Source organism: Mesoplodon bidens (assembly GCF_964165515.1).
Source record: "Mesoplodon bidens genome assembly, chromosome: 5".
Taxonomy (NCBI): domain Eukaryota; kingdom Metazoa; phylum Chordata; class Mammalia; order Artiodactyla; family Ziphiidae; genus Mesoplodon; species Mesoplodon bidens.
In genome coordinates this window covers 130,863,586-130,879,781 of record NC_138161.1, presented here as the reverse complement: position 1 = coordinate 130,879,781, position 16,196 = coordinate 130,863,586, and the positions used below count along the sequence as shown (strand labels likewise).

The window sequence follows — 16,196 nt, the reverse complement described above, 5'->3', positions numbered from 1 at the left end:
CAGTTTGAGTCACAAGAATGAAATGTACAGCATGGGAAATATAGTCAGTAATAGTGTAATATCTTTGTATGGTGACAGATAGTAACTAGACTCATCATGGTGATCATTTTGAAACGTATAGAAATATTGAATCACTATGTTGTGCACCAGGAACTAATATAGTGGTTGTAGGTCAATTAATTATACTTCAGAAAACGAATAACAAACTCATAGAAAAAGAGATCAGATTTTTTTTTTGAAGTACAGTTGATTTACAATGTGTTAGTTTCAAGTGTACAGCAAAGTGATTCAGTTCTATATGTATATATATATATGTGTGTGTGTGTGTGTGTGTGTGTATATATATACATATACACATATATATGTATACACACACACACACACACACACACACATATATATATATACATATATATATATTCTTTTTCAGATTCTTTTCCCTTATAGGGTATTACTAAATATTGAGTATAGTTGCCTGTGCTATACAATAGATCCTTGTTTGTTATCTATTATGTATACAGTAGTGTGTGTATGTTAATCCCAAACTCCTAATTTATCCCTCCCCCCTGCTTTTCCCCTTTGGTAACCGTAAGTTTGTTTTCTATGTCTGTGGGTCTATTTCTGTTTTGTATATAAGCTCATTTGTATCATTTTTTTTTAGATCCCACATATAAGTGATATTATATGATACTTGTCTTTGTCTGGCTTAATTCACTTAGTATGATAATCTCGATGTTGCTGCATATTTCATTCTTTTTTATGGCTGAGTAATATTCCATTGTATATATGTGTGTATGTGTATATATATATATATATATATATATATATATATATATATATACACATACATGCACATACCATATCTTCTTTATCCATTCATCTGTCATTGGACATTTAGGTTGCTTCCATTTCTTGGCTATTGTAAATAGTGCTGCAATGAACATTGGGGTGCATGTATCTCCTTTGAATTATGGTTTTCTCCAGATATATGCCCAGGAGTGGGATTGCAGGATCATATGGTAACTCTATTTTTAGTGTTTTAAGGAACCTCCATACTGCTGTCCTTAGTGGTTGTACCAATTTACATTCCCACCAACAGTGTAAAAGGGTTCCTTTTTAAAAAGAGATCAGATTTGTGGTTACCATAGGGTGGGGGAATTGGATGAAGATGGTCAAAAGTTTCAAACTTCCAGTTATAAGATAAAAAAGTACTAGAGGTGAAATGTACAACATGATTAATATAATGAACACTGCTGTATGTTATATGTGAAAGTTGTTAAGAGGGGAAATCCTAAGAGTGCTCATCACACAAGGAAAAAATAGTTTTTTCTTTTTTTTGTATCTATATGAGATGATGGATGTTCACTGAACTTATTGTTGTAATCATTTCATGATGTATGTAAGTCAAGTCATTACGCTGTACAACTTAAACTTACACAGTGCTGTATGTCAATTATATCTCAATAAAACTGGAAGGAAAAAAGAATATTAAAAAAGTAGCATATGTATCAGTGGTGATGGTGTGGGGAAATAAGATAGTGTTGAATTACCCAGTAGTTACCTGAAAGAAAAAAAACTGGAGCTCTACTTTTTACCTAGCATCATGAGAAATTAAAAATGCATCAAAGATTTAAATGCAAAAAATAGAACTATGAAAAGTTAGTTTTATAATAAGGCAAAAAGTAAGGTGCAAAACAGAGTATGTAATACCTCAAATACCATTTGAGGAAGAAAGGGGGAAATCATATCTATAGATATGATGTATGATATAGTTTGCATATACCTCAAAATCTCTGGAAATACACTCAGGAAACTAGAAAGCACCCTGGTGCCTATGGAGAGGAGACTTGAGCAGCCAGGGATCAAGGATGAGAACAGTACTTTTCACTGTATTATCATTTTTTAAAATAGATTTAATTTAGAGAACTTTTAGGTTCACAGCAAAATTGAGCAGAAAGTACATAGAGTTCTCATGTACCCACATATCTACTGCCACCACACAGGACAGCCTTACCCACTATCAAAATCCTGAACTGAGAAGTACGTTTGTTACAATTAATGAGCCTACACTGATACATCATTATCACCCAAAGTCCATAGTTTACATGAGGGTGCACACTTGGTGTTGTACATTGTATGGGTTTTGACAAATGTGTAATGACATGTATCCAACATTATATTATGATATGGAATAGTTTCATGGCCCCAAAATCCTTCCTATTCTGTCTATTCATCCTTTCCTGTCCCAACCCCTGGCAACAACTGATCTTTTCACTGCCTCCTTAATTTTGCCTTTTCCAGAATGTCATATAGTTGGAATCACATAGTATGTAGCCTTTTCAGATAAGCTCTCATTTAGTAATATGCATTTAAGCTTCTCCCGTGTCTTTGCATGGCTTGATAGCTTATTTCTTCTTAGTGGGGAATAATATTCCATCATCTGGATGTACTACAGTTTGTTTACCCATTCACCTACTGAAGGACATCTTGGTTGCTTCCAAGTTTTGGCACTTACGAATAACGCTGCTATAAACATACATGTGCAGGTTTTTGTGTGGATATTAGTTTTCAGTTCATTGGGGTAAATACTAAGGATTGTGATTGCTGGATGGTATGGTAAGAATATGTTTAGTTTTGTAAGAAACTGCCAGTTGTCCTATAGAGTGGCTGTACCATTTTGCATTTCTGCCAGCAATGATTTTGCTCCACATCCTAACCAGCATTTGGTGTTGTCAATGCTTGTATTATCTTTTAATTCTTTAAAAATTTTGAACCATGTGGAGGCATTAACCAGTCAAAAAATTAAATTAGAAGTAAAATCCAAAAATCAAAAGCCCAACTCAGTCCTTTCAAGAAGCCTTCTTTATCTCCCCCGGAAAGTTGACATCTGTTCTTCCACTGCATCATATATTCTTTACCTGTAGAACCTTTTATACTGCATTCCACTTATTATGTCAGTGTCAGCCTTCCCCATTAGACTAGGAGCTTTTTGATGGAGGGACAGTGTCTTAATCACCTTTGAATACCCAGTGGCATAGCTCAGTGCCTTGCAGTGATTGAATAAACAACATAGCTTATTGTAGATTGATATCATTAAAAATTGCCTTGTAACAGTGAAATGATAAGCAGGCTTGAAAACTCTCTTAGGAATGTAGGGAAAGCTTGAAATGATAAGAATTAGACTTAAAAATACTCTTAATTGAAATCTAGGAACAGCTTGCTTTAGCATCTAGAGGCCCTTTTTGTTTTTCGTTTTTTCATTTTCTAGGAATTATAAATTAATTTAGTTAGCCTACTGGGTACCTCGTACATGCAATGGGATATGCTAGGTCTTTGGAAGATTTGATGATGAATGTGACCTTAAGGGATTTGCCATGAGTAAGGAATATGGTAGTTGTCTAAAATACCTGGGCCAGAAACTGTACTATAAGATGAAGTGTGAAAAGCAGCACAAACAAAATAAATGATATGAAAGTGAAAAGACATTTGATCTGAAGTGAAGATATACTGTTTATTAATTTTATTAATTCAGTACATATACAGTGAAGCCCTACTATGTGCCAGACACTGTTCTGTGCTGGACTATTGCAGCAGACAAGCAGAACAAGACATGGAGCTTCCAGTCTAGTGTGAATGTGAGCATGTGTTTAGGGTGGAGCAACAAATAAATAAGCTTGTTTAAAGAGAATGATCAGATAGTAGGGATAGCATGTAAAAATAAATAAGACAAAATAAATGTAGAGAAATAGGAAAGGAATTGCTTGCTAGTAATAATGGTAGGAAAGAATTAGGTTATATGCAGGGAAAACAAGTAAGTAGAAAGATGACACATACCAAGGGAGAAAGAGAAAGAGAACAGTAATGTTACAAGATGAGGACTAGGGTAAAAAAGAAACAACTATGTCACAATCAGTGACGAATATATTTTAGTCCTCTGATCTCTCATATATTTCAAAAGTGAAAATTAGTGATTTCAGTCTTATTTCTGTACTGAAAGTTATGGTAGTCTCCCTATTACAGTTTAACCCTTTACTTTAGTTTCCTTTTAAAGCTCTGAAATAATTACATATTTGAATTGACTTTAAAATATATTTTGATTTATGATATATTGATATATGTTATACATGTTATATGATATATCCAAAATAACAAGAAATAGAATTTAATGTCACATGGTAAATAGTATTATAAAGGAATGCTGAGTGATTGGTGGCCCCTTACAATAATTTTTACCTTAGGAGCATCTGCTTTGGGTTGAAAATGCTCAATGCTGATGTGTTGAGAAAAATTTATAGCATCTTTTTTTAATATACAATTATGCTTTTATGATTGTTACTTTTAAAATTTGTCACTGAGTTCCATTTCATCTAAGAAGGTGTAAATGTGTATCTGAATCACCTGATAATCCTCTTAATATATGGATTCTCATTGAGTAGTTCTAAAGTGGGCCTGAGATTTTCAGTTCTAATAGACTCCCTGGACTATACTTTAAATGGCAAGGAACTAGAAACTATATGGAGATTTTTTTTAAAGTAATTATAAAGAAAAACATATTTTGATTCAGTGGCCTCCCAATTAAATATAAAGAAAATCAAAAGAAAATTATTATTTAAAATTTCATTAAAAATAGTCTTACAAAACAGTGATTTCAGTCTTGCATTCCTTAATTTTCTTGAATATGATAAAAGATATAAATAAAACAATCTATTTTGATATGACTGATACCAATAAGCATTTTTCATTTGTAAATTAATAAAAGTAGAATGAGCTACCTTCAATTTAAAATCCATGAGTTTTTAAAGTCATGTTTAGTAAAAGATAATTTTTTTATCAAAAACAGGTGCAAGCTTATTTTGACCACAGAGCTTGTTTCACATTTCTCAACCCCTGAAACGTTTAAGAACTAGTAGTCTTTGTTTTGACTATGAATAGGTGTGATGATTTACTGTACTGCCACCGCTTTTGAGTAGCTCTTGTTAACTGGAAAAGGCTTTCATAGAAAGCATTTGTCTGTAGTGCCAGGCTGGACCTTATGTTGCAGTAGGCCAGCCTTTTGAGAATAAAAACACGTTTGAAAAAAGGAAGTAGAGTTCTTAATTCTCAATATTCTTTCTGTCCTTGTATTATTCCTGATTCTTTTAAGGTACAGTTTTAGTTTTTTTAAGAAAGTAATTTATTACTATTTTTATTTTAACTGGAAAAACAATCATGCAGGTTTGGGCAATCCTAAAACACCTAGAGATATTTAGTTAAATATAATACATCTTCATAAGTGCAGAGCTTGCAAAACAGTAAGGGATATCCTCTTGGGTCAAACAAAGAGGAAACTAAAAATCAGATCTTACAGTTTCCCATATTTGCTATGTAGCAAAGAAAAATAGGAACAGAATCAAAGACTAAAGAAGATGGACTTAACTCTAAAAGGAATGGATGATTTAGAAGTTTGGTCTGGTGATCAGCAGCATCAGTATCACTGGGGCACTTGCTGGAGCTATAGAATCTCAGGCTCCATGGTAGCCTCCTGAATCAGAATCTACATTCTAACAAGTGCCCAGGTGTTCCTATGTATAATAGTTTAAGAAGCACTGGTCTACATGATGTCATAGTTGAGGTATACTAGGAAGACTTCTCTCGACCACCAAGTTTTTCACTCATTCATTTCAGTATCTAAAATTTCATTTTCATTTAAGGTTTTTTGTTTGTTTGTTTGTTTTGCGGTACGCGGGCTTCTCACTGTTGTGGCTTCTCCCATTGCGGAGCACAGGCTCCGGACACTCAGGCTCAGCGGCTATGGCTCATGGGCCCAGCCGCTCTGCAGCATGTGAGATCTTCCCGAACCGGGGCTCGAACCCGTGTCCCCTGCATCAGCAGGCAGACTCTCAACCACTGCGCCACCAGGGAAGCCCGGTTTTATGGTTTTGAAAGCTACTCTATAAAACATGTATCTTTAACAAGGCTAATACTCCTGTATTCATTTACTAAAAAGTTTTCTAAATGACAGCTGGAAGCAGAGCTTTGGAGATCTAAGACAGGTAAATTTTAGGTGCTGGAGAGCGAAGGGTAGGCTCAGATAAACGGTACAATTCAGGCAGGACAACCAGGCATAGATAGAATGTGGTGAAATCTAGGAACAAGAGGTTTCATTACTTGCCCCAGATAATACAGGAGAGAGTCATTTGGCTCCAACTTGAGCCCTCTCTTTCGTTATACTGGCTACTCATTGTTTGTCATCTCAGTTCAAAGCTCAGGCTCTGGATATGGATAGACTTGCATTCAAATCCCAATTCCAGAGCCCAAGAGGTCTATTTCATTTCCCACCAGCTGCATGAGTTTGGATGAGTTATTTAATTTCTTGGAACCATAGTTTCCTGATCTGTAAAAATAAACACAATAGTAGGACCTAAGGTTGTCATGAAGATTAATAAAATAACGTGTAAAAGAGCTTAGTACAGTGTTGTTGCTGCTACTGCTATTGATACAATTAGTCGTGAGGAGAGCAGGGGGAACAAGGAAAAGTCTGGGAATATGTTGAGAGCCCTGGTCTCCTGGGGATAGAGAGTCTGATATGGGAAATAACAGTGTTGAAAGGAAAGACTGGAAAGGTTTGAGAGTAAAGTGTGCCTAATTAAACATTTTACTTAGCACTGAATGTAAAGAGATCAATGATAAAAAGTAAAATTATGAAGTAGCAGAGAGGTAAGAGAGAGAAGGAAGACTAAGTAAAAATGGGAAAGTCTAAAAATAGCAATCAATTCTAGCAATTCTCATAATGTCTGTCTTTTTTTCCATTAACTGGTTATTATTACCATCTGACAAACCTAGTGCTTTAATTTTATAATCTGAACACATGCAAGTGTAATTCAGCAGTTTCCCCACATCTTTATTTTTGGAAATGAACAAACTAGTGGCAGAGGCATTTCATTAAGTTGCCAAGATAGATAAGACTTTACCATAATCAGGATGGAAGCCGGGAGACTTTCCAGACTATAGAGCTCGTCACCAGATGCGAAGCCTTTTTCAAGGAAGTGAAATTGTGCGATTGATGGCTGGAATAAATTCATGCATGAAACAGGAAATAACACGCAGTGAACAGAAAAGAAATCTACAGTTAGGAAAACAAGCAATAGTGGGGGAAATAGCAGTTATAAAACACAGCTTATTGTCAACTTAACTGAAACAGAACAAACAGTAGGCTAATTAAAGTACGGTTTAAGTACCATTGTGTTGATTGAAATGTTTTATATGAACACGGATCTTTTAAATTAAATTCTAACTTTAACCGCTGCCCCATTTAGTAAAATCAGACGTATCATGCTTGTCTCTTCCCTTCTGCTAGCACATGCTATTGTTTTTTCTCCTGTATTGTGTCTAAATTGTGGAGGAAACTTTTACATTTTCATTCAAGCCCCACAGATTAGGACAGTGCCCTCTCAGATCTTCTGGGTTCTCATCTTTTCTGTTGTATTTTCCATTCTGGAGAGTTTCCTTCTCTGCCTGAAAAATGTATTTGATCTTGCCATTTTCAAGAGAGTGGCAGGGGAGGGGAGAATTTATGAAATATGAGGTGTCAGTGGCTGACAATTAAATCTCTAATATCTGCCCTTCTTTTTGAATCTAAGGAAAATAATTAGTGTGGGAATTTAAGATACCATTGTAAGGGTTCCATATGGAAAAAACTGGGGGGCAGGAGCTAAGGATTCCTCAGAACATAATATGTAGATGGCCACCTGCTTGATTTACGCTAAATGCTAGCTCTAAATATTAGTTTAGTTGTTTAATTAAAATACTACAAAGGAGGCTGCTTGTAAGTGATCTCATACATTCCTGTGTATTTAATGCTACTTTTACAATAAAGATTCCAAAATTTATATCTTGTGTTATAACCACTCCTCTTTATATCCAGATGCCTCCTGGACATCTCCATTTAGATATCTCAATCATAAAATATACAAAAATGAACTTGTGCTTTTCCCTCTCCAAATTTTTCTCTTTCTTCATCACCCAGTTTTCTCTGCGTCATAAATGATACCACCAGTCACCCAGCTGCTCAAACCAGAAATCTGGCAGTCATTGTTCTTCCTTTTTCCCTCATCCTTCACATCCATCATCAAATCCTCATTATTTGAACTCCAAAATATATCTTCATTCTGACCATTTCTTTCCATCCCTACTGCCATGGCTTTGGTCTTGGCCATTATTTTCTTCTTGGATTATTGCAACAATCTCCTGACTGGCTTTCTTGTTTTCACTCATGTCTTTCTTCAGTCTATTTCCTACGTAATTGCAGGATGGTTCTCTTAAAGTGCAAATTAGATAATGTCGTTCCCGGCTTGAAATTCCTAATTGGATAGAACTAGAACCTTTCGGGAATTCTCTGGTGGTGCAGTGTTTAGGACTTGGCGCTTTCACTGCCGTGGGCCTGGGTTCAATCCCTGGTTGGGGAACTAGGATCCCACAAGCCATGTGGTGTGGCCACAAACAAACAAACAAACAAGCAAAACAACAGCAAAAGAACTGGAACCTTTACTATGCTCTACAAACCTCTACATCTGTGATTCTCAAACTTATGCATTTTTAAGAATCACTTGGAGTTAAAATGCAGACTCCTAGGCCTGACTCCCAGAAAATCTGATTCTCTGCTTGGGCTGAGAATAGAGATTTCTAACAAGCTCCCAGATGAGGCTGGTCGGGCTAGTCAAGGACCACACCTTGAATAGTAATGCCCAATTAAACCTCATCTCTTACCACCCTTCCCTTCCCTCACTACATTCCAGCCCCACTGGTTTCCTTATCCTCAATTATGCTAGGCTTGTTATGGTCTCAGGGCCTTTGAACATGCTTTTCAATTCATTCTGGGTGCCCTTACTAGCATTTATTCTATCTTCTTTTGATGATGTCATCCTGATTAACTTACTTCTCTCCCTTGGTGTGTGATCTGATGAAACAGTTAATTAAGGCATCAAGGGATGAACATGTGTCAGAAGATAAGCCAGTGGAAGACTCCCTCCCTGGAATTTGAACTGTGAACAGAGTGATGAAAATGGCCAGAGTAGTACTGCCAGGATGAGAATACTGATTCTGTGGGACAATAAGAGCCACCGATTATTGATCTTTACAAGACTGTACTACTGGCATCCTTTTAATGCTGAGAGTATCATCATATTCTTCAAGTAAATTGCCTTTTTTAACCTCAGTTGACTAGAGTTGGTTCCTGTGGCTCACAACCTAGGAAGCCTTCTTCTTTAAGTCTCAACTTATGTCAGCTTTTCAGAAAGGTTTCTTTGACAATATGTATAATATAGGTCCCTCCTTTAATTCTCAAATGATTTTTCTGCATATATTAAGATAAGCTTTTAGTTTAAATATATTAATATGGTGAATCATATTAATAAATTTTATAATATCTTAAATTCAACATTGTTTGGTCATAGTTTTTTTGTTTGTTTTTTATTATTTATTTATTTATTTATTTATTTTTTGCGGTATGCGGGCCTCTCACTGTCACGGCCTCTCCCGCCGTGGAGCACAGGCTCCGGACGCGCAGGCTCAGTGGCCACGGCTCACGGGCCCAGCCGCTCCGTGGCATGTGGGATCCTCCCGGACCGGGGCACGAACCCGCGTCCCCTGCATCGGCAGGCGGACTCCCAACCACTGCACCACCAGGGAAGCCCTTTTGTTTGTTTTTTAAAGCTTTGCTAGTCTTAGTTTACCAATGTTTTATTTGGGATTTTTGCGTATTCATTCAAAGTGAGATTGGCCTATGATTTTTCTTACCTGTATTGTCTTTGTTCAGTCTTAGTATCAAGAGTATACTGCCCTCATGGAATTAGTTGAATAGTTTTCACTTTTTATTCTATGAAATGGTTTGTAAAACTTTTATTATCTATTCCTTGAAGGTATGGTGAACTTACCTTTAAAACGTTCTGGAGTTGATTTTTTGAGGGAAGGGTTGTAGATTAAAAAAAATAATAAATTTATTTATTTATTTTGGGCTGCGTTGGGTCTTTGTTGCTGCGTGCGGGCTTTCTCTAGTTGCAGAGAGCGGGGGCTACTCGTTGCGGTGGCTTCTCTTGCTGCGGAGCACGGGCTCTAGGCGCGCAGGATTCCGTAGTTGTGGCTCATGGGCTCTAGAGCACAAGCTCAGTAGTTGTGGCGCACGAGCTTAGTTGCTCCACAGCATGTGGGATCTTCGCACACCAGGGCTCGAACCCGTGTCCCCTACATTGGCAGGCAGATTCTTAACCACTGCGCCACCAGGGAAGTCCTGTAGTAGGTTTTTTTTTTTTTTTTTTTTGGAGTGCTATTTCAATTTCCCTAGCCTGCTTAGGTTTCTTATATCTTCTCGGGTGTTTAGGTAAATTAAAACGTTTTTCCTAGGAAATTGTTTATTTGGTATTTTTGGGGGGTATTTTTTCATATTTATTATTTAAAGTTGTTCATAGTATTTTCTTAGAATTTTAAAAAATACTCTATCAGTAGTTGATACCTAATATTATATTTTGGTCATATAACATGGGCTGTATGCCATGTATTCTTTTACATTTGTTGAGATTTGCATTATAGCATAATATGCTGCTATTTTGGGAAAGATTCCATATGTGCTTGAAAAGAATATTTACAGGGTTCTCTACGTGTTCTGTGTGTTGTCTAAATATTCTATATTCTTACTAATGTTTTGTCTGCTGGATTTATTAGGTACTTAAAATGGTGTATAAAATTCTACTTTGATTGTGATTTGCCAACTTTTCTTTGTAAGCTAGTCAATTCTTGCTTTAAATATTTTGAGGCTATGTTTTTAGTTGCATACTGGTTCAAGATGGTTATAACTTCTTTGCAAATTTTTCCACTTATCATTCTTTTATAGTTCTATTTATCCTGATTAACAATGCTTTTGACTTTAGGTCTGTTCCCCCCCCCCGCCATAGTAATACAGCTACACTAGCTTTCTTTTGGTTGTTATTCCCTTTGCATATCTTTCCCCCTCATTTTAGTATCACTTTTTGGTGTCCTTTAAGTTTTTATATTATGTCTTATTAAAAAGAATACAACGGACAATCTTTTAATTGGCAAGTTTACCCCATTTACCTCTTTTAGAGATTATTGATGATTTATTTCCTTTATCTCATTTTGTATTTGCCGTTTACAATACCTTTAATTTGCTCCTTTCCCACCCCTACTCCCCTGTTTTCTATTGAATAATTATGTTTTCTTCATTCCCCTTTTTACATCTACTTGTTTGAAAATTATATTCAACTTCTTTGCTCTCCATCCTTTCTTGCATCTCACCCCTTATTCCTGGGTTTAGTTTTCAACTTGTTGAAGACATCCTTTATAAGTTCTTTCAATAAAAGTGTCTTAGGAATAAATGCTGTTTTTCCTCTGAAAATGTCTTCATTTTGCCTTCACTTTTAAATGGTAGCTTAACTTGGCACAAATTCTAGGTTGACAATTGCAATTATTTTATTTTAGTATTTGAAGATATTTCATTGACTCCTAGTTTCTTTTGTGGCTATTGAGAAGTCAGCTGCCATTCCTTTGTATTTTATTTTTCTTTGTTTATTTAAGAACTTCTGTTTTTCTTTGATCTTCTTTAAATTTCACTACAATGTACCTAGTTATGAATTTATTTTTTGTTTCTTTAGGGTATATTCCTGGATGGGAATTGCTATGTCATAGAAAATGTTATTTTCCAGCCTTTTCAGATAATGCCAAATTGTTTCCCAAAATGACTGTCTTGATCCACATTTCTGAGTTCTTACATCTTTATATTACATTATGTCATCTGAATTTTTGCATGCTTATTTTGTAATAACTTTGTCAGCAAATAGAGTGAGACTGCTTCTCAGTGAACCAAATAAGAAAGGAAAAGTTGAAATTGTATGTCAGTCATTTTATATATAAGACCAGGAAGCAACTCATCTCAAGGGAAACAATGACCAGGTCATTTTTTAAGGCATTTAGACTTAAACAGAACTTCTTTTGTTTATTTTTTTGGTCTGACCTTTCTCAATTCCTTAAACTTTGTTGAAAAATCCTTTTGATATCGTTTTTTGTGTGTTCTGAACTTTTCACTTACTTTCTTAAAAGATGAATTTATTCATTAGCTTAGAATTTGGTAAAGAAATGGGAGACTTTCTAATCTTCGGCCAAAAATTCCCTGAGACAATTTTTAGAAGTTCTGTTTAGTACTTTTTCAAATGTGTGTATTCCATACATATATGGATTCCTATGGATTCTTTATGGATTCTATTTCTTCTTTTATCACAGTAATAATTTTATTTTTTTCTTTTCAAAATGAAAGTATCTTTTTATCTAAAATTACTTTTTTCTGATTCTAAATAAAATAATGTCTAGTGTAATTTTAATGTCTCTAGTTGATCTCAGTGATTAAAGAAACTGCCTGCATTCTTTTCATTATTCAGGGAAAACTACTTCTAAACCATTTTAGACAATTAGGTAATTGGGTGTCTTGTCTTTTTAGTTGTTGTTGCTGTCTTACAATATATTGGAGGTAGGAAATTCTACAATTTTATATGCTATTTGTACTTTTAGGAGGATATAAAAAATAAAAAACCGTCAGACACAAAGTCCTAATTTTCTTTTGTCTTTCCAAGGAGATAATTAGTGGCTATTAGTATCATGTGCCATATTATTAACCCTTCATGCTCTTGAAAACCATAATTAAGATGTCTATCAACCTTACTGTCTAACCTATTTTTAAAAAATTAGTACATTTTCCCAATCTGTTTTCTTTCGGTTTGACTTCATTCATCACAGTGGGGAGAATAAATGCTTCTGCAGGGTGTAGCACAATTCTGCTGCCTAAATGCAGTACAAATAACACATTACCTTGTTTGTAACTGAAAGAACTATACCTATTGTGATCTGAAGAGCAGAATAAAGTCAGATAAAAATGTTCCGTACTCAACATGTCTTTATTTAAGGAATGAACAAAACTTTTTTTTTTAACCTGTAAAATGTGGACGTTATTTTTTACTTTTTTCAATGTCATGCAAGAAAACTGATTTAATATAAAGCCAATTTCAGATAATTTAATGAAGAAATGCTTATAGAGATATTCTAACTATGCTTACACTAGCCTTCATAGTAATATTCCCAATTCTGATTTTTACTTATGACTTTCTTAAAGGCAGGACTGTATTAAGTATTGACTATCTTTACAACTGATGGAAGTCTAAGGATATATAGAATATATAGTCAAAGGATACACAGAATAGGAAAGTACCTTTGATGGCCTTTACTTATTTTAGTGTAAATTTGATTTAAAGTTTTTTTGTATTTAAATTTTGAGTAGGTAATATTCAAAAGGTTTAAAATTCTAAAGGCACAAAAAGATACACAATAGGGAGTCTTCTTCCTATTCCTCAGGTCTCCCCAGATCAGTCAAGGTTACAAGTTACAGCCAAGGGTATTCTACAGGTGTTCTAAGTGTTAGCTTCCTGTCGCTCCTCTGTCTAAAAGATGAGGTTGAAGGATGTGAAGCCTGTAATGGGCTCTTAAAGGTGCCTTATTTTAAAGCAGAAGCAGGGCCAGAATCTAGGTTTCCTGACATTCTAGTTCATAACTCTTTGTAATCTTTGCAGTAAGCCACATTACCTCTTTGAAATTTCTAGTTGGTAACTGGTTAATCAGTATGGATGTTCCAGTCCGGGTAATTTAAGTTTAAAAGTAGCTTGGTTTGAAATTGGAATACCTGGGGTGCGGAGGTCTTACCAGAAAGGCGGTAGGGAACGAAATCTTTTTGGTTTATTAAAGGAGGCAAGGGTTTTAAAAGGCTGACCTAGGGTTTAATCACACGGTTTGACTTTTGCTGAGTCTAGGGGATGGCGCGCGCGTGTCAGGCCCAGAGTGCTGACGTCAGCACGGCTCCCACTCAGGCGTCGGGGGACTAGTGTTCAGCGCTCGGGCTGCTCGCACCACTAACAACGTGACTCGGACTTTAAGGCGTTGGCCTTGGCCCCATCCATCTCGATCTCCGCCTGGACACAGTGCAGAAGGGATGAGGCCTCGTCCTCACCTCTTCTGCGGGTCGGGTGAGTGCGGTGCAGGAAAGAGGCGCGACGACGCCAAAGCCAGGCCCGCCGAGGGGTAGCCCGCCAGCTGGGCCTCGGGATGCTTCGGCCCAACAGCCAGAACGGGCTAGGCCAGCTAGGTCTGGCCTCTCGGTCCGATCCCCTTCTGACCCCACGGCCTCCATTCCTGTGGGGCACACGGCAGGCGGCAGTATTCCACAGCCAATCCCCTCAGCCATCATACCCCTTTCCCCGCCAAAAGCAGATCCTTTAGCCTCGCTCCAGAAGCCCGCCCCACCCTGCCCTGCCCTTCCAGAGAGGACCGGTCACGAGGCCAAGAACGCGACTCCGTGGACTGGGCATCTCTCCGAGCTGGACCCGAGCAAGCAGCTAGACCCGGCGTGAGACTGGGAAGGAGCCTTAGCGGGCAGCTCTGTGGCCCAATGGCTTTCCTCTACCTTCGGGTGCGGGCCAATGAGGCGCGCGGGGCGGGACTTCCGCCTCGCCTCGGTGTTGTCATCTGTGCTCCGACTCCAGGCAGTGGGGGTCGGTGCGGAGATTCAATCATGAAGTCGCGGTAGGGATTTCTCCCGCAGCGACGCGGCTGGCGAGCCTATTTGTGTTGCGCGGTCAGGCTTCCAGGTAAGAACCTCTCCCGCGTCGCGGCGGCCGGGCGGCGGGTTGTTCCCCGTGGGGCCTGGCCGAGAGAACACACCCCCTCTCCGGCCCTGGAGCTCCTAGGCGGCTCCGCCGCTGAGCTCTTGGCTGCTTCTCCCCAGGCTGGGCGCGGAAGAAACTAGGTTTTTTTTTTTTGCAAAAGGTAAAATAAAAAGCCCTGCTCTCGGAGGGCTGAGTTCCCCTCGCATTCCCACCCCATGAGTTTGTGTGTATCTGAAGTTGTTGGGTTATTCGTTTTGCTTCTTACATTCCCCTCTTGAGGTGGCTGAAACCTGGGAAGATGTTCGGAGGGCTTCTCTTGGTCCAGTACTTGCCGCAGCGTCCCCGGGCGAAGTCGCTCGACTTTAGTTGGGGGAACTCTTTAGTTTTTGGAAAAAAGAGGGCAGGCGCCTCCTTTCTTTCTAACCTTCCCCCACCCCCACCCCGGAAGCTAGATAGAAGGTGGGACGTGACTCTCTTAGGGACAGATACCGCGTCCCTGCCCCCTTAAAGCTGGAAGCTCTCCCTTATTGAGTTGACCCGCACTGATAAAAGAACTCTGTCCCAGAGAGGGAGTGGGTCGACACCGAAGCCAAGCGATCCCAGAAGCACTCACGCGTATTTGGTGGCAGCCACTGAGTGTTCTCTGCCAGCGTTTTGGTAAATTCCTCCACTTTGTCCTAATCTGGCAATAGTATATCTCCAAAACTATCGTTTCATCTTCAGTTTCAGCACCGTGGGCAGGTCCAGTGTTGCTGCCCTACACTTGTCAACTCTTGTGAGTGATGCAGCAGGAACAGTGAAAACTAATGCATTCCTTTCAACAATGATCTGTTGTTCTCCAAGGAGAACATCTGCAGTTTTCGATACAATATAAATCGCTAAGATGGGTGTGCCGCCGAAGAGTTCTAGTTAGAGAAACATCAATTCAAGGTTTAAGGAAGGGCTTTCAAGGATTTAATCTATTTAAGGACAAATTTTAATGGGTCGAGGAGATCAGCTCCACTCCAGGGTAGCAAAACTGGACTGTGGTAGCAGTTTAAAAGAACTTTAAACAGGAGGTAAGAAGTGTCATGCAGGGCCCATGGGGATTTGGGAATCAATTTAGTGCATTGGCATTCACATTAGAAAGAAAAAGAAAAAAATATCAGAGAATATCCTGTGGAGTAAGAGTAAATATTATTTCATGAAGCTTTTGTTTCAGGTTTTTAAAAAGAATATATGAGTGTGAAGGGAAGATGTACGTGTATATCATATTATTGTGGATTATGGCAAAACACTGGATCCTGAACCTGGGAGTCAGGCTGGGTTCACCCTTCAGCTCTGCCACTTACTAATTCTGTGATATTATCTGTAAATAAGGGAAGAAGTGTAAGAATTAATTGAAATAAAATATGTCTGTTTACATAGTTAAGCCTCAAAGTAGTTGTTGTTTTCGTTGCTGTTGATTTTTGGAAATGTTTGGCTCGGAGCCCAGTTATTTCTCTCTGTGTCAGGAATGACAAC

At 37.9% G+C, this 16,196-nt stretch overlaps 1 protein-coding gene across 3 annotated transcripts in view; it reads left to right on the top strand.

Annotated features, from left to right (window-relative positions):
- The window catches only part of RNF13 (ring finger protein 13), a 214,870-nt gene that overhangs the window by 50,832 nt on the left and 147,842 nt on the right, over positions 1-16,196 (top strand). The window contains exon 1 of one of the 3 annotated variants that reach the window (XM_081234132.1): positions 14,548-14,675. The exons of the other annotated variants lie outside the window; for them this stretch is intronic. The gene's annotated coding sequence lies outside the window, so the exon portion shown is untranslated. Of the gene's footprint in view, positions 1-14,547; positions 14,676-16,196 lie in introns of those variants that run through there. 3 annotated transcript variants of the gene reach the window in all.